This window comes from Chiloscyllium punctatum, chromosome 1 (assembly GCF_047496795.1).
Source record: "Chiloscyllium punctatum isolate Juve2018m chromosome 1, sChiPun1.3, whole genome shotgun sequence".
Classification (NCBI taxonomy): Eukaryota; Metazoa; Chordata; class Chondrichthyes; order Orectolobiformes; family Hemiscylliidae; genus Chiloscyllium; species Chiloscyllium punctatum.
Window position 1 is genome coordinate 86,219,413 of NC_092739.1, and position 23,135 is coordinate 86,242,547.

General features: G+C 42.8%; 1 protein-coding gene across 2 annotated transcripts in view; it reads left to right on the forward strand.

Annotated features, from left to right (window-relative positions):
• The first annotated feature begins 8,027 nt into the window (after nucleotides 1-8,027).
• slc7a2 (solute carrier family 7 member 2) overlaps nucleotides 8,028-23,135 on the forward strand; it is a 165,066-nt gene continuing 149,958 nt past the window's right edge. Inside the window, exon 1 of one of the 2 annotated variants that reach the window (XM_072570189.1) lies at nucleotides 8,028-8,457. The gene's annotated coding sequence lies outside the window, so the exon portion shown is untranslated. Of the gene's footprint in view, nucleotides 8,458-9,642; nucleotides 9,897-23,135 lie in introns of those variants that run through there. The other variant, XM_072570209.1, reaches the window with a different exon arrangement.

Here is a 23,135-nt window from a genome sequence, read left to right on the forward strand (position 1 = left end):
CCAATACACACTCACCCAGCAGCCTCTGCGCATCTGCTCCCTCAGGGTCCTAGTGCCCGCCTGGCATCATCCCCATCTGAAAGTCTCATTTGATTTGATCCCTACAGTTACAACTCCTGTAAAATAGCAAACCTAGCTACCGGTTGGCTTTGTAAAGTGTCCGTACCACACAGTGTCAGGACATAACATGGACTTTATGGTAATTAATGAGCAGGCACAGACTACCATGATTGGAATTGTGTTCGCTTTCTGGCATTTCCCACAGATTACCAGCTCAAGCATTTGACATGGACATCGATTCATGTTGAATTCTGGTGATATAGCATCAAATGCAGAGACGATGTAGGATGAGAGAGCAATTACAGTGTGACAATAAGCCCAACAAAAACAACAACCTCCAGTGGCTGTTAAACAGTGTGTCAAATGAGGAGCACCATTTACAGGCTCTGTTGTCATTTTCCACTGATCTTGGAAAAATGATGCAGGCACATATTAAGAATGCTCTGGGCTAATATCATCAAACAGTGTCATTTATTGATACAGAACCTGGGCTCAGAAGAACTGGATGGCAATCCCATCCAAAGCCCTCAAAGTCATAGTTGCCCTTAGTTTTTATGCCAGTGATTTGTTTCAAGGAGCAAGTAGAAACCCGTGTGGCATCTTGCAATCTTTGACCCACAAGTGCACCCTGTGTGCAAATATTAACGGTTTTTCTAGAGCTCATTTTGTCATATCCTTGCCCCATGACGATGAAAGCCAGGCAGTTCAGACGGTGGGATTTTCCATCATCACTGGATTCCCCCAGGTGTGAGTTGATGTAGACAGTACCCCTATTGCGTTGAAAGTTGCCCTATTACCAAAATGCAGATTTTGTCATTGGAAAATGTTTTCATTCCATTACTGTTCAAATTATATGAGATCATCGATTTTGGACATGACAATAGCCCAGTGGTATTATCACTAGACTATTAATCCAGAGACCCAGGTAATGTGCTGGGGATCTGGGATTGAATCCCACCTAGACACAAAGTGGAACGTGAATTCAGTATAAACCTGGAAAAAGGGATAAATGGCGATCGTGAAACCATTACTAATTGTTGGAAAAGCCCATCTGGTTCCCTAATGTCATTTAGGGACATTCATCTGCTATTGTTACCTCCATGGGACTGCAAACCCACAGCAATGTGGTTATCTCTTAGCTGCCTCTGGGCAATTATGGGTGGGCAATACATGCTCCCCTAGCCAATGACATCCCTATCAAATGAATTAATTTTTTACAAACTTGTGTTGGATATCCTGGACCCTGCCATAGTGCTTATACATTAATAAACTCAACAGGTGAACCTCGAGGGGGCTTTGTTCTGCACCACTTGCAAAGACCCAATTTTAATTTTAAATGTCTTGTCTTTGTTTACAACACCTCACATTTATCCAAATTAAACTCCATGTGAGACTCTTCAGCCCATTGATCCCTTAGAATATGTTTACATATTGCAGAACTCGTTATTGAGGCATAACATTGACCTCCTTGCAAATCTTTGACCCACAAGTGCACCCAGGATATAAATAGCAGCATATTTTCCAAAACATATTTTTTCATATCCTTGCCCCATGATGAAGAGAGTCAGGCAGTGGGACTTTCCATCAGCATTGGCCTCCCCCAGGTGGGGGTTATTGCAGACAATACCTACATTGCTTTGAGAATGGCCCGATGACTAAAATGCAGATTTTGTTATTGGAAAACATTTCTATTCCATTAATAAAGAACAAAGAATGAACTATGAACAATACAGCACAGAAACAGGCAATTCAGCGGATTGTTAGCTGTCCTCCTGTTTGTCCTATGTAGTGTTTTGTGCAGTCCTTGCATGGGATTTTGTACACTACATTGGTTTTGCTCATGTTGAGTACTGGGTCCTTCATTCTGGTGAGTTGTTGTCTGAGAGTGGCTTTTGGTTTCTGTTCTGTTATGAGTCCTAGTGGACTACTGCGACCACTAGGACTCATAACAGCACGCAAACCAACAGCCACTCTCAGACAACAACTCACCAGAACGAAAGACCCGATACCCAGCATGAGCAAAACCAATGTAGTGTACAAAGTCCCTGCAAGGACTGCACAAAACACTACATAGGACAAACAGGAAGACAGCTAACAATCCGCATCCATGACCACCAACTAGCCATGAAACAACACAACCAACTATCCTTAGTAGCCACACACGCAGATGACAAGCAACATGAATTCGACTGGGAAAACACTACTATTATAGGACAAGCCAAATAGAGAACAGCCAGGGAATCCTAGAGGCATGGCACTCATCCACAGATTCAATCAATAAGCACATCGACCTGGACCCAATATACCGGCCACTGCAGCGGACAGCTGGAACTGACAACCGGAAGCAGCAGATTCAAACCACTACAAATGCCGAAGGAAAGGTCACAGAAGCGCTTCACAGGAGGCTCCCAAGCACTGAGGATGTCACCTAGACAGGGAACGAAACGTCTGCAACACAAATTCCCAGCTCGGCGAACAGAACCATTTCTACCCATTTCTCCAACTGATCTATATTCTGTAGTGTCCTCTGACAATCCTCCTTACTATTTGCAACTCCATCAATCTTTGCATCATCTGCAAACTTACTAATTAGACCAACTATGTTTTCCTTCAAATCATTTAGGTAGATACGAACAGCAGAGGTCCCAGCACTGGAACACCATTGTCACAACCCTCCATTCCAAAAAGCATCCTTCCACCACTATCCTGTCTTTTGTGACTAAGCCAGTTCTGCATCTATCTTGCCAGCTTAACCCTGATACCATGTGACTTCACCTTTTGTACCAGTCTACCAGTAGGGACCTTGGTAAAGGCTTTACTGAAATCTATTTTCACAGCACTAACTGCTTTTCCCTCATCAATCATCTTCGTCACCTCCTCAGAAAATTTGATCAAGTTAGTGAGGCACAACATCTCTGCGCAAAATGTTGTCTATCGCTAATAAGTCCATTTGCTTCCACATGTGTATAGATCTCATCCCTGAGAATCTTTTCCAATAATTTCCCTACCATTGACATGAAGTTCACAGACCTGGAATTTCCAGGATTATCCCTGCTACCCTTTTTAAACAATAGGACAACATTGGCTATTCCCTAGTCCTCTGGAACCTCACCTGTGGCCAGCAATGCTCCAGCAATTCATTCTCTTGCCTCCCTCAATATACTGAGATAGATCTCACCAGGACCCAAGGACTTATCTACTTTAATACTTTCTAAGACTCACAAAACTTCCTCCTTTTTAATACCAACTTGGCTTAGAAACTCAACACTCCCTTCGCTGAGATCATTCTCCATCAATTCCTTTTCCTCACTTACCTCTTCTGGCTCCATACATAGATTCCTTCCTTTTTCCTTAAGTGGGCCAATCTTTTCCCTGGCTACCCTCTTGCATTATATATGTATGTGTAAAATGTTTGGGATTCTTCTTAATCCTGTTTGCTATTAACTTTTAATGACCCCTTTCGTCCTTCTAATTTTTTCTTTAAGTTCTTTCTTACTTTCCTTATACACTTCAAGGGTTTCATCAGTTCCCATCCTCCAAGACCTTATGCGTGCTTCCTTTTTCTTTTCAAATATCCAGCCAGAAGCATTTTAAAGGTTATATTTGAACCCACCTCCACAGTATAATCCTTCCCTGGTTGGACTGTTTACATATTGTGTCAAGAATCCCTCATAAATGGTCCTTTCGAAATCTCCCCCTAGCACATCATGAGTCACATCAATATAGGGGAAGTTGAGATTACCCATCATATCAACCTAACTATTTTAAATCTTTCCGAAATCTGCCTACATATTCTCTCCTCTATCTCCCACTGGTTGTTGGGAGCGTTGTGGTATACCCTCAGCATTGTGATTTCACTTTTCCTATTCCTGAGTTCGATCCACATTGCCTTGCTGCACAAATCCTCTGATGTATCCTCCCTTATACAGCTGTAAGATACTCCTTTATCAGTAATGCAATTCCCACCCCTTTTACCTCCCTTTCTGTCACTCCTAAAACATCTAAATCCTAGGACATTCAGCTACCTTTCCTGTCCCTCTTTTAGCCAAGCCTCTGTAATCACAATAATATCATTGTTCCAAGTACTAACCAAAGATCTAAGTTCATCTACCTTGCCTATTATACTTCTTGCATTGAAACACGTGTGTTTCAGATCACCTCCCCTGCTCTTTTCAGCAGCTTTTCCCTAGCTGTTCTTGTTCTAAGTAATCAGTGCCTTGCTGTCTACTTCTCTCTCAATTTCTGCATCTACTGCCTTTCTCATCTAGTTCCCATTCCCCTGGCATACTAGTTAGACCCTCCACAACCACTCTATCATTACCCACCCAAAGACATCAGTCCCAGTCCTGTCCATGTGTAACCTGTTCAGGTCCCACCTTCCCCAGATCCGGATCCAATGTCCCACAAATCTGAAACTGACCCCCTCACACTATCTTTTCAGCCATATGTTCATCCTATATCTCCTACTGTTTCTACTCTGACAAGCTTATGGCACTGGTAGTAATCCTGAGATAACTACATTTGAGGTCCTACATTTTAACTTTCTTCATAGTTCTCCATATTCTGATTTTAGGACCTCATCCCTGTTTTTTACCTATATCAGTAGTACCAACGTGTACCATGACCACTCGCTGTGAACTCTGCCTTCCAGAATGCCCTGCAACCGCTCTGAGACATCCAGGACTCAAGCACCCAGGAGGCAGCAAACAATCCTGGACTCTCATTTTCAGTCACAGAAATAAGAGGAGGCAATGGCCTAGTGGTCTTATTGCTGGACTGTTAATCTAGAGACCCAGGTAGTGTTTTGGGTACCTGGGCTCAAATCCCACCTTGGTAGACAGTGGAATTTGAATTCAATAAAAATCTGGAATTGAGAGTCAACTACTTCCCACATCAAGCAAGAGGAGTAGACTACAATTTGGACTCCTTGTGCTTCATCTTAAACCTCGAAGTTAATTAATGTTATACAATGTTGTATAACTTTAATTCTAAGTTGAAGCTTCAAATGTTCAATGTTTACATTATATATGATCAGTGGTACCAAATTTTGGACATGACAATGGCCTTGTGGTATCATTGCTAAGCTATTAATTAGATAATGTGGTGGGGATCTGGGATTGAATCCCACCAAGGCACAAAGTGGAATTTTAATTCAATAAAAACCTGGAAAAAGAGACAAATGGTGACCATGAAACCATTACTAATTGTTGGAGAAGCCCATCTGGTTCCCTTAGGGGCAGCATGGTGGCACAGTGGTTAGCCAGAGACCCGGGTTCAATTCCTGCGTCAGGCAACTGTCTGTGTGGAGTTTGCGCATTCTCCCCGTGTCTGCGTGGGTTTCCTCCCACAGTCCAAAAATGTGCAGATTAGGGGTGAATTGGCCATGCTAAATTGCCTGTCGTGTTAGGTGAAGGGGTAAATGGGTGGGTTGCTCTTCGGAGGGTCATTGCCGATTTGTTGGGCCGAAGGGCCTGTTTCCATACTGTAAGTAATCTAATCTAACCCTTTAGGGAAGGAAATCTGCTATTCTTACCTGATCTGGCCTACATATGACTGCAAACCCACAAGCAATGTGCTTATCTCTTAGCTGCCATCTGGGCAATTATGGGTAGGCAATACATGCTGCACTGGCCAATGACGTTCACATCATATGAATTCATTTTTTACAAAGCTTGTTTTGGATATTCTGGATCTTGCCATGATGCTTGCATATTAGTGAACTCAACAGTTTCCTGCTTCCTTCCAAGGTCCTTGAACTATACAGGGGTTGATTTTGGGATAGGGCTATGCCCTCACAGCTTGGCTTTGTGAAACCCTCAGACTGATTCTTTAACAAAGACATAACCCTGCTCAAGTTTTGATTAGAGTCAAAAAGAAATAGACCATATACCTTCTTAAGGTGGGGTTTCAATGCTGACTAAACATTTTGTTTTCCATCTGATTGTGTATTTGATACATTCAGGTTATACCCCCTTCAAGCTTCTGCACATTGTACGTTAGTGAAAAAAAGCAGACACTAACATCTTGTTAAAAGCAGAATAGCGTGCTATTCCACTTCCAATTTGATACAGTAGCCTTTGTCTACCTGAGGAAAAGGGTGTTTGAGAATAACAACATCATATCCAATAGCAAGATAATGGTTTACAGAGCTGTGGTTGTTCCTGCTCTCCTATATGGCTCTGCGACATGGATTGTCTCCAGCAGACAATTCAAGGGGCTGGAGCAGCACCAACACTGCCTGCACAAGATCCTGCAAATCTGCTGGAAAGGCAGACGCACCAACATCAAGGTCCTCGATCAGGCCATCATCCCTAGCATCGAGTCATTGACCGCCCTTAATTGGCTACGATGGGCTGGGCACTTTGTTCACATGACCCACATGACACTCCCCAAGAAGGTGCTCTACTCCCAGCTTCGAAATGGCAGGCGATTCCCAGAGGGACAGAGGAAGCACTTCAGGGTTACCTTCAAAACCTCATTGGTGAAGTGCCGCATTCCTACAGACCCATGGAAATCAGTGGCCCAAAACCGCCCAAAGTGGATAAGAACCATCAAGGAAGGAATCAAGCACCTTGAGACTTGCTGTTGGGAAAAAGCAGAAGCCAGGTGAAAACAACATAAGGAGTGCACTGCCACACCAGTGTCCCACCCACTCCATCCCTCCTGCCCCAAGTGTAACAGTCTGTGGAATCTGCATCTGTATAATCACCTACAGACTTATCCTGAGAGTGGAAGTGAGTCATTCTCCTCTGCGAGGGACCACCAATGATGATGGCACAGGGATATCACTCTGAAAGTCTCTCGACAGCCAGCAAGTTGAGAAGAATCCTAACAAACTCTTTTGATCCTTCCACAATCACTTAGCTTTCAATATTTCTGAGACAACATAGACTTGTGTAAGTTGTTCTGAAATAGTTAAGTATCATCTTGGACATGTTAGAGGTAGTATCCTGCACAGCTTTTCTCCACAGGCCATTTCACTGTGAAGGTGAGTGGACACGCGAGCAGCTCGTTATACAACTCCCAACACAGAATGGCAGCGTTTTTCCTTTTAAGGCTAATAACAGAATGAGACTTTACTATGGAATCATTGCAGAATCCCTATCGTATGGGAACAGGCCCTTCGGCCCAATAAGCCCACACCAACCCTCCAGAGAGTAACCCACCCAGACCAACCCCCCTACCCTATTGCTCTGCATTTACCCTGACTAAAGGACCTAATCTACACATCCCTGAATGCTATTAGCTAGGCCAATTCACCTAACCTGCACATCTTTGGACTGTGGGAGGAAACCAGAGTATCTAGAGAAAACCCACACAGACACTGGGAGAATATACAAACTCTAGTTGCCCAAGGATAGAATTGAACTTGGGTCCCTGGTGCTGTGAGGTAGCAGTGCTAACTGCTGAGCCACTGTGCGCACTGATTCTGACTTCTCACTCTCAAGTTGGTGTAAATGTGGAAGATCAATGCGGATGAGTCGCGAGTACAATCTCTACATTTCCACATTGAAGTGCAATGCCTTGGGCTGCAGTCCTCAACATGACAGTTCAAGCATCCATGATATCTGAGGCTGCCTACAATCAGGGAGTCGGCTGAATGTGAAGGTTGAGCAATGTATAGCTATTACAACTTCATTCATCTTTGGGATATCTGTAAACGCTGTTCATTTCTTACATGATATATTTGTAAGTGGGAATGCACACAGGGATCCGGATGTCCTTGTCTACCAGTCAAAGACAGGTGGCAGCAGCAACAAACAATGGGTGTATTGACTTTGATTGCAAGAGGATTTGAGTTCAGAAGTGAGGATTATCTTACTGCAGTTATAGAGTGCTTTGGTGAGACCACACTTGAAACATTGTGTGCACTTTTGGTCTCCACACCTAAGAAAGGATATACTTGCCATTCATCATATAACCTTGGAGATCAATACAGTATACAAAAAACATGTAACTTTATTCGGTGAGTTCATGTGTTCCAGTTTGTTAGAAAAAATGCAAAGCTGGATCAATAAAGCTCTGAAGATAATTCACAAAACTTCAACATGTTGTAGCCCGCGGCAATAGAAAGTCTATTTGAGAAGCAAGGTCAGATCAATTTTGGGGACGTTCTTTCTGGTTGGTTGAGGAAATGTGAGAAAGAGTTTCAGGCTGGTGTTTGGGGAAAGCGATCCGCCTCCTGCGGGGACACAGACTGGGCACGTGGCTCCGCTCTCTCTCTATATCTGCCTGGGACTGTCCGAGTTCACTTTCCGAGCCACGGTGGAGCCGAGCTGCCGACCTTAACAATACGATTGTTGCTGCTTTTGGAGATTGCTGTCGTGTCCTTTTAAACATTAGCTGACGGAATTTTGGCGCATCGTCGTTACCTGTAGGGGCACTTTTGAAAGAAAAGTAAGTTATTCATTAAAAGTTGTGTACTGAAGGGACGATAAGTGTATACCCCTGCAGTTTTTTTTTGCATCTTGGTACAGTATTTACTCGTGTCAGGAAACCACGACGCGAACTTTAGATGATTAAAAGATCTCGTAAGGAAGTTGTGGATGTGGATTCGAATTTATGACAATTGCCCAAAAGCAGTCTGTGTTGCAGTAACTTATGTAAATAGCCAGAAGAGAACGTCGATGAATGTATTTCAAACCACATGCATCTTCTATAATTATTATTGCCACTCCGGGGGACAGACCTGACATAGCTCTGAACTTTTTGACTGTGTTTCACAATGACGTTTGCAGTAGTGCTACAACAGTATGAGTTATTCTGGAGTATTGAGACACTTAAGTCAATGAAAACAAAACAGGAAAAAAGAACATGAGAAATACTTGGCCAGTCAGCCAGCATCTATGGGGAGCAAAATAGAGGCTGATGACTTTTCTTCACAACTGAACAAATATTTTTGCATGTTTTTTGATTTTTAATGCATTTGACCAAGTTGTATTATATTGTCTGCTTCCCTTTGATTTCTCCATTCTGTTATGGACACTGATTGACATTTGGTGGGCAAAGTTTCCACCTTCAAGTTTGTGGCCACCCAAGAATCATTGTTGTTAACAGATGCGCAAACGAAACGTAGGAATGGCCCCATAGAAATAGTTACTCTTGAGTCATTTGGTTGGAGGGTGAGCAACAGCAGCTATCGTCTCTTCCTATGGGTGTGCATCTCATTTATGTCTGGTCTTTCCCTCATACAAAGGATCCAATTCTAGCCATGAGGACATAGGAGCACAAGTAGGCCATTCAATGAGATTGTAGCTGACCTGATGATATTCACCCCCACTTTCCTGCCTTTCCCCTGTAACTCTATTTCCATACATCTGTCTTAACCATGAATAAACTGAATGACCCCGCCTCAGTAATCTACTATGGTAAAGAATTCCACAGATTCACAGCCCCCTGAGAGAAGAAATCCCTTCTCATCTCTGGTTTATATGTGCAATCCCTTACTCTGAGATTATGACCCATTCAAAACTCATTAATGTATGAAGAGTTAAAATCAAACACAAGTAGTCTGTTTTGTGTGGGCAGCAGACTGGTTGGATATCCAGAGATGAGGTGGACTTCATGAATTTGAGGCCTTGGTTTAATTTACATGCCACACAAGAGATTACTTGGGCATCTAATGCAACTCATCAAATTGAGTCATCAAAATTGAGTCAAGATGGATGGCCAGCTTCACAGAGGCTGCAATTATGTATTCAATACTTGCCTTTAACAGCTGTCTTTGGCTCCAGAGCTTTGCAAGACATATCTACACAGTGATGTGTAATGCAACATCAAAACATGTATTGAACCTTGGGTGAATTTTAACTAAGCCCAAGGAGAATGGACTTAAGGTATGAAATGCTGATAGTACAGTACAGATCATAAAAGCAGGATTTGCTTTGCAATCAATGTTTAATAGAAAATAAGGCACTGAGATTATGATTGATGTAACTCACTTGATCTTTAAGTTTATTTTTCCTAGACTACCAGTTATGGTGTGTATGTACTGTATTTGCTTTATGTTTTTTGTTATGTTTGGTAATGTGTTCAGGAGTTCATTTTTAAGTGGTGCCTTCATGAAACAAGCTTTCTGTTTAACTTTTCAGAATAATGTTTATAAGTTAAATTCAGCATGGATTACTAAAGGTTGAAGAGTTTTCTATGCTGTGTGAGGGATCTCCAATGTTAGCGAGAGTGATTTTAAAATCAATAATGAAGGCTTAACTGTAAACACAAGTGGAAAAAAGTGTTCTTTCTGTTTATATTAGGTAAATACAACAAAACAACATTAAATAGGTTAGAGGTAGGGCTGTGTTTTGACAACATAAACAGATCTGCCAATTTTTGTTTAGTGTTGAAGTTGCTAGCATATTGTATCCATGTTGCAAAATTGCTAATATTTGCAGCCAGTGAACAGGGAACTGTGGGCATCTTTGTACTCAATGCTAATCTGGACTGGAAGTGATAGCTCATGTTTGCAAACATAACATAACATAAAATGTGCAGCATAAAACAGGCCATTTGACCCAACCAATTTGTGCTGACATTTATTCTTGATTTGAACTGTCTGGAATTTTTCCCCCCTTTTCTCCAAAATCTGAAATACAGTATTGAGGCCAGTTGTGATGTTTTCAGCCTTCAAATGTTTCAGCTAATCCAGTATTCTGCAAGCCGAGTGCTCACCCATTCAAAATATCACATACTGACTGACTGATCCTTTCAGTAATTGTGGCAAACTGTTAGTAATTGGTTATCCAGAAATCTGCAGGAATAGAAATGGGGAAGAACTTGATGTCCTGCCAGAACTGGAAATAAACGTGAGCAGGAACAACATCAATTTTCTTTTTAATTCTAAAAATGTTAGAAATAAGGCACCTCCATTTTGAAGCAGCTTCTAGTACAGTCCTTTTTTTGTGTGTGTTGCTGAATCAGCTGGCATTTGTTGTCCAACCCAAATTGTAATCTTATTTGCAATTGACAATGCATGGTGAGCCATTTTCTTGGAACTGCTGCAGTCCTTGTGCTAAGGATTTCTCTAAAGTGCTATTCTGAAGGGTGAAGGAATAGCAATATAATTTCAAATAGGGACATGTGTGATTTGGAGGGGAACATGTGTTAATAGTCATACGTATCTGCTGTCATTTTGCTTCTAGGAGGCTGTCGGTTTGAAATGTACTGTTGAAGGAATCTTGGTGAATTGCTACAGTCATTTTCTCATATCCCTGTACATTGTTTCTCTTCAAATAATCAAAATGTCTTTTCAAATGCCTCAGTTGAACTTGCTTCCAGCCACTTTTGGTCAGTGCATTCCAGACATTCACTTGTTTTTCATTCCTTTTTACTGTCCAACCCCCACCCTCATGATTTTGAAAAACCTCATGATCAAATCTGCTGTTAGCCATCTCTTCCTTCAAGAAGAATGTACCAAACTTCAGCTATCTCTCTATACTACTGAAGTTTCTCATCCCTAGGACCATGCTCATAAACCTCTTCTGCACTCTGTTCAGTCAATTTATATTTTTCCTAAAGTGTGGGAGCTAGACTGTACACAATACTACAGCTAAGGTCTAAGTATTGTTTTGTACAACTTCAGAGTCAAAAAGTGTAGCGCTGGAAAAGCATAGCAGGTCAGGCAAAATCTGAGGAGAGGAGAGTCAATGTTTTGGGCAAAAGCCCTTTATCAGAAATGTGGAGGGGGAGGGGTTGAGAGACAAAATTGGGGGATGAGTGGAGCATGGGGGAATGTAGTTGGAAAGGTGATAGGTAGATGAAGGTGGGGGAGGGTTGATTGTGATAGGTCAGTTGGGAGGGTGGAGCAGATAGGTGGAAAGAAAGATGGACAGGTCAAGAGGGTGGTGCCAAGTTGGAGAGTTGGATATGGGATGAGGTTTTGGGGAGGGGTGATTTGGAAACCGGTGAAGTTGATGTTGATAACATGTGGTTGGAGGATACCAAGATGGAAGATGAGGCGTTCTTCCTCCATTTGGTGAGTGGCTTTGATTAGGCGATGGAGGAGGCCCAGGACTTGCATGTTCTTGGGAGAGGAAGGGGTGTTGAAATGGTTGGCCACAGCGCCATGGGGTTGTTTGGTGCATGTGTCCCAGAGATGTTCCCTGAACCACTCCGCAAATTGGCATCCTGTCTTCCTGATTTAGAGGAGACAACATCAAGAGCAATGGACACAGTAGATGAGGTGGGTAGATGTGCAGGAAAATCTCCTCCAGATTTGAAATAATGCTTTGGGGCTTTGGATGGAGGTGGCGTCACCCCTGAGTCACCAAATTTGTACATGTTGTGATATTGAACTTTTCTTCTGCTGCCTCAGCCTCTGTGCTCACTTTTTCCATCACAACTCCTGCTCACCCTTCAAAGACCCCTCCTCCCACCTCCAACATACTCCATCCACTTGGGACACCCCTTCCTCGCATCTTATCCTCCCTCGACTACTTTAACTTCAACTACCATCACAACACTGACTACTTCAAACTGTCCACCCCTCTCACTCGCTCCAACTTCTCACCCACACAACGTGTAGCCCGACCCTCTCTTCCGCCCCATCCCAAACCAGCAGACAAGGGTGGTGAAGTGGTAGTATGATGCACCAACTCTACATCGCTGAAGCCAGATGCAAAGTCACTGACACCTCCTCCTACTGCCCCCTCAACCACGGCCACGACCCCACCTCTCATACTAAACCATCATCTCCCAGATCATCCACAACCTCATCACCTTTGGGGATCTCCCACCCACAGCCTCCAACCTCATAGTCCCAGAACCCCACCCCACCTGGTACTACCTCTTATCCAAAATCCACAAACCTGACTGCCCGGTCGACTGATTGTTTCTGTTTGCTCCTGTCCTACTGAACTCATCTCCTCAAATTGACTCCATTCTGTCCCCTTGATCCAGGAACTCACCACATACATTCTGGACGCCAACCACACCCTCCACCTCCTCCATCACTTTCAATTCCCCGGCACCCCCACACCTCATCTTCACTGTGGACATCTAGTCCCAAGGCACATCCATCCTCCATGACCAAGGCATACAAGCCCCTCTGTTTCTTCCTCTCCTGTTAACCCAACCAATCCCCCTTCACCGACACACTCATTTGATTTGTGGAACTGGTCCTCACCCTCAACAAGTTCTCTCTCCAATTCTCCAACTTCCTAAGGACCAGAGGAGTAGCCATGGGCATTTGCATGGGCTCCTGCAGTGCCTGCCTCTTCATGGGATATGTGGAACAGTCCCTCTTCTGCACCATTCCTTACCTTTTCCTCTACTATATTGATGACAGTATTGGTGCCACTTCGTGCTCCCAGTTCATCATCTTCACCAACACCTTCCATCCTGACCTCAAGTTCACCTGGACCATCTCTGATACTTCCATCTCCTTCCTGGACCTCTCCATCTCTGTCTGTCTCAGGTGACCAACTCAACACTGACATCTATTTCAAACCCACCGACTCCCACAGCTATCTTAACTATACCTCATCCCACTGCCCCTCCTGTAAAAACATGATCCCTTACTCCCAATTCCTCGCTCTCACTGTATCTGCTCCCAGGAGAAGTAAATCCACTCCAGGAAATCCCAGATATCCTCCTATATTAAGGACTGCAGTTTCCCCTCCCAAGTGGTCAACAATGCCCTCTAGGGCATCTCCTCCACTTTCCGCACCTCTGCACTTGAACCCCACCTCTCCAATCACAATCAGGATGGAACACACTGGTCGTAACCTTCCACCCCATAAAACTCCAGATACAGTGCATTATCGTCTGCCATCTACAGTCAAATCCCACCACCAGAGATAAATTTCCCTCCCCACCCCCACTCTGCATTCCACAGAGACCATTCTCTCCGCGACTCCCTTGTTAGGTCCACTCCCCCACCAATCCACCCTCCACACTTGGCACCTTTCCTTGCCACTGCATGAGGTGTAAAACCTGTGCCCACACTTCCCTCGACCTCTATCCAAGGCCCCAAGGGATTCTTCCACATCCGGCAGAGATTTTCCTGCATATCCAAACATTCATCTACTGTTTCCATTGATCTTGACGTGGTCTTCTCTACATCAGGGAGATGGGGTGCCAACTCATTGAACATTTCAGGGAATATCTCTGGGATGCACGCACCAAACAACCTTACTGTCCTGTGGCTGACCACTTCAACTCTCCCAAGGACATGCAAGTCCTAGGCCTCCTCCACTGCCTAATCAAAGCCACCCATCAACCGGAGGAAGAACACCTCATCTTCTGCCTCTAGACCCTCCAAGCACATGGCATCAAAATTGACTTCACTAGTTTCCAAATCTCCCCTCCACCCACCTCATCCCATATCAACCCTCCAACTTGCACTGCCCTCTTGACCTGTCTTACCTGTCCATCTTCCTTCCCACAGATAAGCTCTACCCTACCCACAAACCTATGACAATTATCTCCCACCTGCATCCACCTAACACCTTCCCACCTATTTTTCCCCCAGCCCCACTCCCACTATTTATCTCTCAGCCGCTTACCCTTACATTCCTGATAAAGGGCTTATGCCTGAAATGTCGACTCTTCTGCTCCTCGGATGCTGCCTGATCTGCTGTGCCTTTTCAGCGTCATACATTTTGACTGACTGTCTAACATATGTCATCCTCACTTTCTCCTTTTGTACAAGTTCAGCATAATCTCCCTGCTCTAGTACTTTAGGCCCCTATTAATAAATCCACGATACTATATACTATATTAACTGCTTGTTACACCTATCCTACCACATTTAATTACTTGGGTACATACACAGTCATGCCCCTCCTCCTGCAACACCTTTGGAATACCCCTTATTTTATATTACCTCTTAATGTTTCTCCTGCTGAAATGAATCACTTCACACTCCTCTGCATCAAACTCTATCAGTGATCTATGTGCGCACTAACCTGTGCTTTTGAAGTTCGACCATAAGATAAGATGAAGGAGCTGAATTACACCATTTGGCCCATTCAGTCTGCTGTGCCATTTCGTCATGGCTCATAATTCTACACTGCTCTCCTGACAGTTTACAATTCTTCTAAATTTTGCATGATCCACAAACTTTGAAACTTTCCCTGCAGATAAAAATCTAGATCATTAATACATATCAGGAAAAACAAATCTTCTAATTCAATTCCTGGGGAAACTCCACTGGAAACTTTCCAGTCTTAAAAAATATCCATTAGCTATTACTCTCTGTTTCCCACTATTCAGACCATTTTGTGCCTTTATTGCTACTGTTTGGTGAGTTCTGGATTTTATTTGCCCTACTTTTATCATTTGAGAGACCATCCCATTTCCAAGAACCAGAATCAACATTGCATCCTTTCTTGTTGGACTTCTCTTGAAAGTTCTCCTGAAACAATCTCAGAACAATTGGCCCTATCAGTCCTTAATGCTTCCGCTATCCCAATCTTTATTTGTGTAAGTAATGACCCTTTAAAGCCACTTAAAGAAGTTTTCACCTTTCTGTAGTTCCCTTGTAGATTTGTTACTTCCCACGAATTGGTGGTCTGTAGATTAATCAAGCAACGTAATTGTTGGTTTTTTTTTGTTCCTTAGCTCCAGCCAAATTGGTCCTATTCTTGAACCCTCTGGGACCTACTCTTTCTCCAATATGTGATGTGGAGTTGCCAGTGGTGGACAAAGTTAAAAATTATACACACCAGGTTATAGTCCAACAGGTTTATTTGGAAATACTAGCTTTCGGAGTGCTGCTGATGAATACAACAGCTACCTCATGAAAGAGCAGAGCTCCAAAAGCTAGTACTTTCAAATAAACTTTTTGGACCATAACCTGGTGTTGTTTGATTTTTAACTTTCTCCAGTACAGCAATGCTATCCTCAGCCATTACCATCGTGTCTCCTCCTTTTCTTCCTTTCCAGTTTTTTCTGAACACCTTGTACTCGTGGACTTTTATCACCAGTCCTGAACTACCTTGAACCATATCTGTGTTACTGGCACAACTTCACAATCCCACAAGACAATCTGTTCCCGTAACTTCCAAATCTTGTTGACTATGTTCTGTGTATTCACATACACAGTATAATTCTGATTCAGACTTTATTCCTTTCTACTTTATTCTGACTTTGCTGTTAATTTATTATTCTCTGGTCTTGGTTGATTTGTCTGCCTCAGTATTCTGTGCAAAATGGTATTTCTTTCCTCATTCCCACACTCCTATTGAGGTAGTTTACAGCCTCCTCCCACCCCACCTCCAGGAGCACAAGCTCCACAAGGAACTCTCTCCTAGCTCTTTTTGGGGGCAGCCCATCCAGCATGGTTAGATCCTATCTGTTGCCCTAACAAATGAATCCCCTTGTCACGATTGTTTTCTGTCTCCTCCTGTCCAGCTGAGCTACTGATAGTGCTGCAACCTTGACTCTTGACAGCATTCCTTATATAAATCAACACCGTCATCAGTCTTCAAGATGGAAAACTGATTAGCAAAGAGGATTTTACAATTCCTGCATTATCAGTCTGGTTCTCTTGGGAGGCCTGGCAGTGTCCAATTCCTTGTCTGCCTACACAGTAGTAGCTTACTGTGTGATTATCTACATAGTTCTCACACTTGCAGACGTATCACATTGACTCCAATCTCCATTCAAATTCCAAAACCTTCCTACCTCCAAGGATTCCAAAAAATCCTACGCCTTCTTTGTATCCTCATTGCTTCTGTGTGTGTTTCTCAACTAGGATCACTGCCTGACTCTCAGTTAAGTATACACCTTAGCCCCTCTTTCTCTTTATATGCTTGCTGTCTTGAACATACAAACATGGAACAAGCTTAGGCCACTCGGCCCTTTGGGCTTGTTCTGCCATTCAATAAGATCGTAGCTGATCTAATTTGAACCATAGTTCTACATTCCTGCATATCCCTGATAGTTATTCATCCCCTTGATGATCGAGAATTTATCTATCTCTGCCTTAAAAATATTTAATGATTGTCTATTCACTGTCTTTTGAGGTTTCCTATGTAGTTCCTAACTCTATGACTCTTTCTCGTATAAACGTAGATCCAAAGTCACTTTTTCTCTTTATATCTTTGTCTTCTGTGTGCTACTGAATGAGGTTTGCTCTTTGCTACTTTCTCACATAAATGTAGACTCAAGCCCCTTTTTCTCTTTATATTCTCGTGAGTCCTGTGTGTTGCCTATCTTTCTCCCTTTCTTTCAGAAAAATGTTTATCTCAAGCACCTCTTCCTCTTTATATCCTCTCTGTTTCTTGTATTTTTCCCAACAGGCTCACTCTCTCCCAGGTAAATCTCTCTGCCTCGCAAGTGAAAAATATTGTGCCCAATAAATGTTGGACAGGATTTAGAGAGTCAGCATCAACTCACTCATCACAGAATTTAGTCTCAATGCTGATCTTATAAGTGCAGTATTTATATGGCTAGACTAGACCAGCTTCTATTCTGTGGTCACTGTCACAATGCTGATAGTAAAGGATTCTGTGATGGTTGTGCCACTGAGTATCAAGGACACATGGAGAAGTTCTCTCTTATTGAAAATAGCCATGTTTGCCCCTCATGTGGATTGTGTCTCACTGTTCCCTTTGGGTTGTCCAACTCTCTGGCTCCCTCTTAGATAATGTTGTCATTTATCAGACCAACCCTAGGCTGTGTCTATATCTTGCTGCATATGGATGTTAACTGGTTCAATATTCAAGAAGTTATGAATGACGCCAAACATGTGCAATCATCAGTGAACCTGTCCACTTCTGAGCAGTCCATGTCAAAGTGTAGCTTAGCCGGGAAAATGTCCAAATTTGGGCTGACTAGTGACAAGTAACATTGCACCACACAAATGCCATGTAACCATCATCTTCAATAACAGAAAATCTAACCATCACCTCATGACACTGAATGGTGTAACTATGGCTGAATGTCCCAGAAACAATGACCAGAAACTGAACTAGAGCAAACCATTAAATACTGTGGCTACAATAGCAGATTAGGGACCAAGAGTTCTGCAACAAGTAATTTCCTTTGTGCCTTTTCCAAAGTCTGTCCAACATTTACAAGGCACAAGTCAGAAGTATGATGGAATACTCCCCATTTTCCTGGATGATTTCTGTCCAACAACTCTTAGGAAGCTTAACACCATCCTGGACAAAGCAGTTGCCTTGATTAGCATCACATCCACAATCAATCGCTCCACCACCAATGCACAGCTGTGTGTACCTCTACAAGATGACCTGCTAAATTCACTAAGGCACCTTGGACAGCACCTTCCAATTCACAACCACTATCATCAAGAAGGAGAAGGGCAGCTAGTAAAACTAAAACCTACAAGTTCCCTCCCAATTCACTTCCTATACTGACTTGGAAATATATTGCTATTCCTTCAATGCCCTGGGTGAAAGTCCCAGAATTCTCTCCTTAATGGCATTGTGGATCAACCTATAGTACTTAATCTGCAGTGATTCAAGAGTGCAACTCACAACCACCTTCCAAAAGCTAATTAGGGATGGGCAATAAATACTGGCCAACCTGTCAATACCTGAATCACAATATAAAAAAAACCCTTCCCATGCTCTTTAATTTTGTCTATTAACCTCCTTTTGTAGAATGCTTTTAAAAATCTGAAAATTCAAATACGTATACTGTATTCACTGGTTCCCTTATTGAGTCTGTTAATAATATCCTCAAAAATCTTTATCAGATTTGCCAAATGTAATTTCTACATAAATTGTGGGTGACTGTCCAATCAATTGTTTTCTCAGGACCAGTTGTCACTTTTGTTTATGATTGATGCTAGTTTTTCCTCACTACTACTGTCAGGCTATCTTGTTTGCAGTTCATTATTTTCTTAAACAGTGGATTTAGATTTGCAACCTTCCAACCTAAAGGTACCATTGAAGAATTAACTGAATTTTGAAAAGTGATCACCAATACCTAGGAAGCCATTTCTTTTAACGCTCAGCAACTTGTCAATTTACAATCGCATCAATTTATCCAATTCAACTTTGTACTATTATGATTTTTTTCAGTTTCACACACTCGTTATTCCTCTAGATCTTAATTATTTTTGGGACAATTTTTTTCTTCCTCTGTGACGACAAGTTAAAAAGTACTTATGTAACTTCTCAGTGATTTCTCTATTCCCTACTGTCGATTCTCCTGACTCTGCTTGTGATGGACTCATGGTTGTCTTCTTATTTGTACATACTTATACAGAAGCCTTTACAATTCATGTTTATGTTTCTTGCAACTTCATAGTCATATATTCAATTTCTCTTTATCAATTTTGTTGTCCTCCTTTGCTGAATTCTAAAATCCTCAGGCTTGTTCCTATTTGGCTTAGTGGCAGGCGACAGGATAGTGGTTGAAAGCTCTGTGTGACTGCAAGCTTATGTTCAATGGCATTCCATCAGGCATAGTGCTGTTCAATTATTATTGGAGATCTTCATAAATGATATAAATGACAGTGTGGGGGGATAATTAGTAAGTTTGGGATGACACAAAGATGATTGACAGTGAGTTGTAAGCTACTAGGTTACAGTGGATATCAATGTGTTGGAATTTAACCCTAATAAATATAGTTAAAAATCACACAACACCAGGTTATAGCCTAGCAGGTTTATTTGGAAGCACTAGCTTTTGGAGTGTTGCTTTTTCATCAGGTGGTTGTGGAGTATAAAATCATAAGACACAGAATTTATAGCAAAAGGTTACAGTGTCATGCAGCTGAAATGATAAACCTGGATTAAGTCTTTCATCTTTTAGAATGGATTTGCTCCTTTCGGTTCTTTAATATGTAAATCTGAGAATTCTTTTAAGTGACATTCTCAAGATAGCTTTAGGTTTTTTAACAAAAGGTGCCATCTCAGCTCAGACAATGCATTAAAGATGTGAGGTTAAAGTCTGTCTCTGTCCCAATTTTGAGTCAGACTGGTTCTTTTTCTAAAGTGGGATTTATAGAATATACATGGATTGACTGTAGTATATGCATTTTTTGAGCAAAATAGAACTGAGCTGAGATGGCATTTTTGTTAGAAAACCTGAAGCTAAAAAACATAAGCCTTCTTGGGAATGTGACTTAAAAGAAATTCTGTGATTTACATATTAAAGAACCGAAACAAGCAAACCCAATCTAAAAGATGAAAGACATAATTTAGGAGTGTCATTTCAGCTGGATGACACTGTAACCTTTTGCTATAAATTCTGTGTCTTATGATCTTATACTCCCACAATCACCTGATAAAGGAGCAGTGCTTCAAAAGCTAGTCCCTCCAAATAAACCTGTTGGACGATAAGCTGGTGTTGTGCAATTTTTTTAACCTTGTCCATCTCAGTCCAACACCAGCTTTTCCAAATCATGACTACCACTGATAAATATCCAAGGTGACACACTTTGGAAGAAGTAACAAGACAAGGGAGTACTCTGGGGAGGTCATTCAGGAGCTCAGGGAGTTAGGCTGGAAGCTAAAAGCTAGGACGGACAGAATTGTCATCTCTGGGTTGTTGCCGGTGCCACGTGACAGTAAGGCAAGGAATAGGGAGAGGCTGCAAGGATGGTGTAGGAGGGAGGGCTTCAAGTATTAAGACAATTGGACTGCATTCTGGGGAAGGTGGGACCTGTACAAGCAGGACGGGTTGCACCTGAACCAGAAGGGCACCAATATCCTGGGAGGTAGGTTTGCTAGCACTCTTCTGGGGGGTTTAAACTAATTTGGCAGGGGGATGGGATCCAGACTTGTAGCCCAGTAAATAGGTTAGCTGTTTTTCAGGATGTCCAAGAATGTAGGGAGGCTGTGGAGAAGGTAGCACTGACAGGGAATACTTGCGGACACAGAGATGGGCTCAAGTGTATATACTTCAACGCAAGGAGTATCAGAAATAAGGTGGGTGAACTTAAGGCGTGGATCAGTACTTGGGACTACGATTTTGTGACTGTCATGGAAACGTGGATAGAAGAGGGACAGGAATGGTTGTTGGATGTTCCTGGTTACAGATGTTTCAGTCAGATAAGGGAGGGTGGTAAAAAAGGAGGGAGGATGGCATTGCTAATTAGAAATGGTATAACGGCTGGAGAAAGGCAGTTCGAGGGGGATCTGCCTTTGGAGGTAGTATGGGCTGAAGTCAGAAATAGGAAAGGAGCAGTCACCTTGTTGGGTGTTTACTATAGGCCCCCCAATAGCAGCAGAGATATGGAGAAACAGATTGGGAAACTGATTTTGGAAAGGTGCAGAAGCCACAGGGTAGTAGTCATGGGCAATTTCAACTTCCCAAATATTGATTGGAAGCTCTTTAGATCAAGTAGATTGGACGGGGTGGTGTTTGTGCAGTGTGTCCAGGAAGCTTTTCTAACTCAGTATGTAGATTTCCGACCAGAGGGGAGGCCATATTGGATTTGGTACTTGGTAACGAACCGGGACAAGTGAAGGGCTTGTTAGTGGGTTAGCATTTTGGTGATGGTGACTACAATTCTGTGACTTTCACCTTGGTTATGGAGAGAGATAGGTGCGTGCAACAGGGCAGGTTTTACAATTGGGGAAGGGTAAATACGATGCTGCAAGACAGGATCTGAGGAGCATAAATTGGAAGCACAGGCTGTCAGGGAAAGATGTCGTTGAAATGTGGAACTTTTTCAAGGAACAGATACGACATGTCCTTGATATGTATGTACCTGTCAGGCAGGAAAGAGATGGTCGTGTGAGGGAACCTTGGTTGACGAGGGAGGTTGAATGTCTTGTAAGGAGGAAGAAGGAGGCTTACATAAGGTTGAGGAAACAAGGTTCAGACAGAGCGTTTGGAGGTATACAGGATAGCCAGGAGGGAGCTGAAGAAAGGAATTAAGAGGGCATGAAAAATCTTTGGCGGGTAGGATCAAGGATAACCCCAAGGCCTTTTATGCGTATGTGAGAAACATGAGAATTACGAGAACGAGGCTAGGTCCGATCAAGGACAGTAGTGGGAGACTGTGTATTGAGTCGAAAGAGATAGGAGAGGTCTTGAATGAGTACTTTTCCTCAGTATTTACAAATGAGAGGGACCGTATTGTTGAAGAGGAGAGTATGAAACGGACTGGTAAGCTAGAGGAGATACTTGTTAGGAAGGAAGATGTGTTGGACATTTTGAACAACTTGAGGATAGGCAAGTCCCCTGGGCCTGACGGGATATATCCTAGGATTATGTGAGAAGCAAGAGAGGAAATTGCAGAACCGTTGGCAATGGTTTTTTCGTCTTCACTGTCAATGGGGGTGGTGCCAGGGGACTGGAGAGTGGCAAATGTTGTGCCCCTGTTCAAAACAGGGAATAGGGATAACCCCGGGAATTACAGGCCAGTTAATCTTACTTTGGTGGTAGGCAAAGTAATGGAAAGGGTACTGAGGGATAGGATTTATGAGTATCTAGAAAGACACTGCTTGATTAGGGACAGCCAGCTCGGATTTGTGAGGGGTAGGTCTTGCCTTACAAGTCTTATTGAATTCTTTGAGGAGGTGGCCAAGCATGTGGATGAGGGTAGAGCAGTGGATGTGGTGTACATGGATTTTAGTAAGGCATTTGATAAGGTTCCCCATAGTAGGCTTATGCGGAAAGTCAGGAGGCATGGGATAGTGGGAAGTTTGGCCAGTTGGATAGAGAACTGGCTAACCAGTCGAAGTCAGAGAGTGGTGGTAGATGGTAAATATTCAGCCTGGAGCCCAGCTACGAGTGGAATTCCGCAGGGATCATTTTTTGCGTCCTCTGCTGTTTGGAAATTTTATTAATGACTTGGAAGAGGGAGTCGAAGGGTGGGTCAGTAAATTTGCAGAGGATACGAAGATTGGTGCAGTTGTGGATAGTGAGGAGGGCTGTTGTCAGCTGCAAAGGGACTTAGATATGATGCAGAGCTGGGCTGAGGAGTGGCAGATGGAGTTCAAGTGTGAGGTTGTCCACTTTGGAAGGACAAATAAGAATGCGGAATACAGGTTTAACGGTAGGGTTCTTAGTAAGGTGGAGGAGCAGAGGGATCTTGGGGTCTATGTTCATAGATCTTTGAATGTTGCCACTCAGGTGGATAGAGCTTGTAAGAAGGCCTATGGTGTATTAGCGTTCATTAGCAGAGGGATTGAATTCAAGAGTCGTGAGGT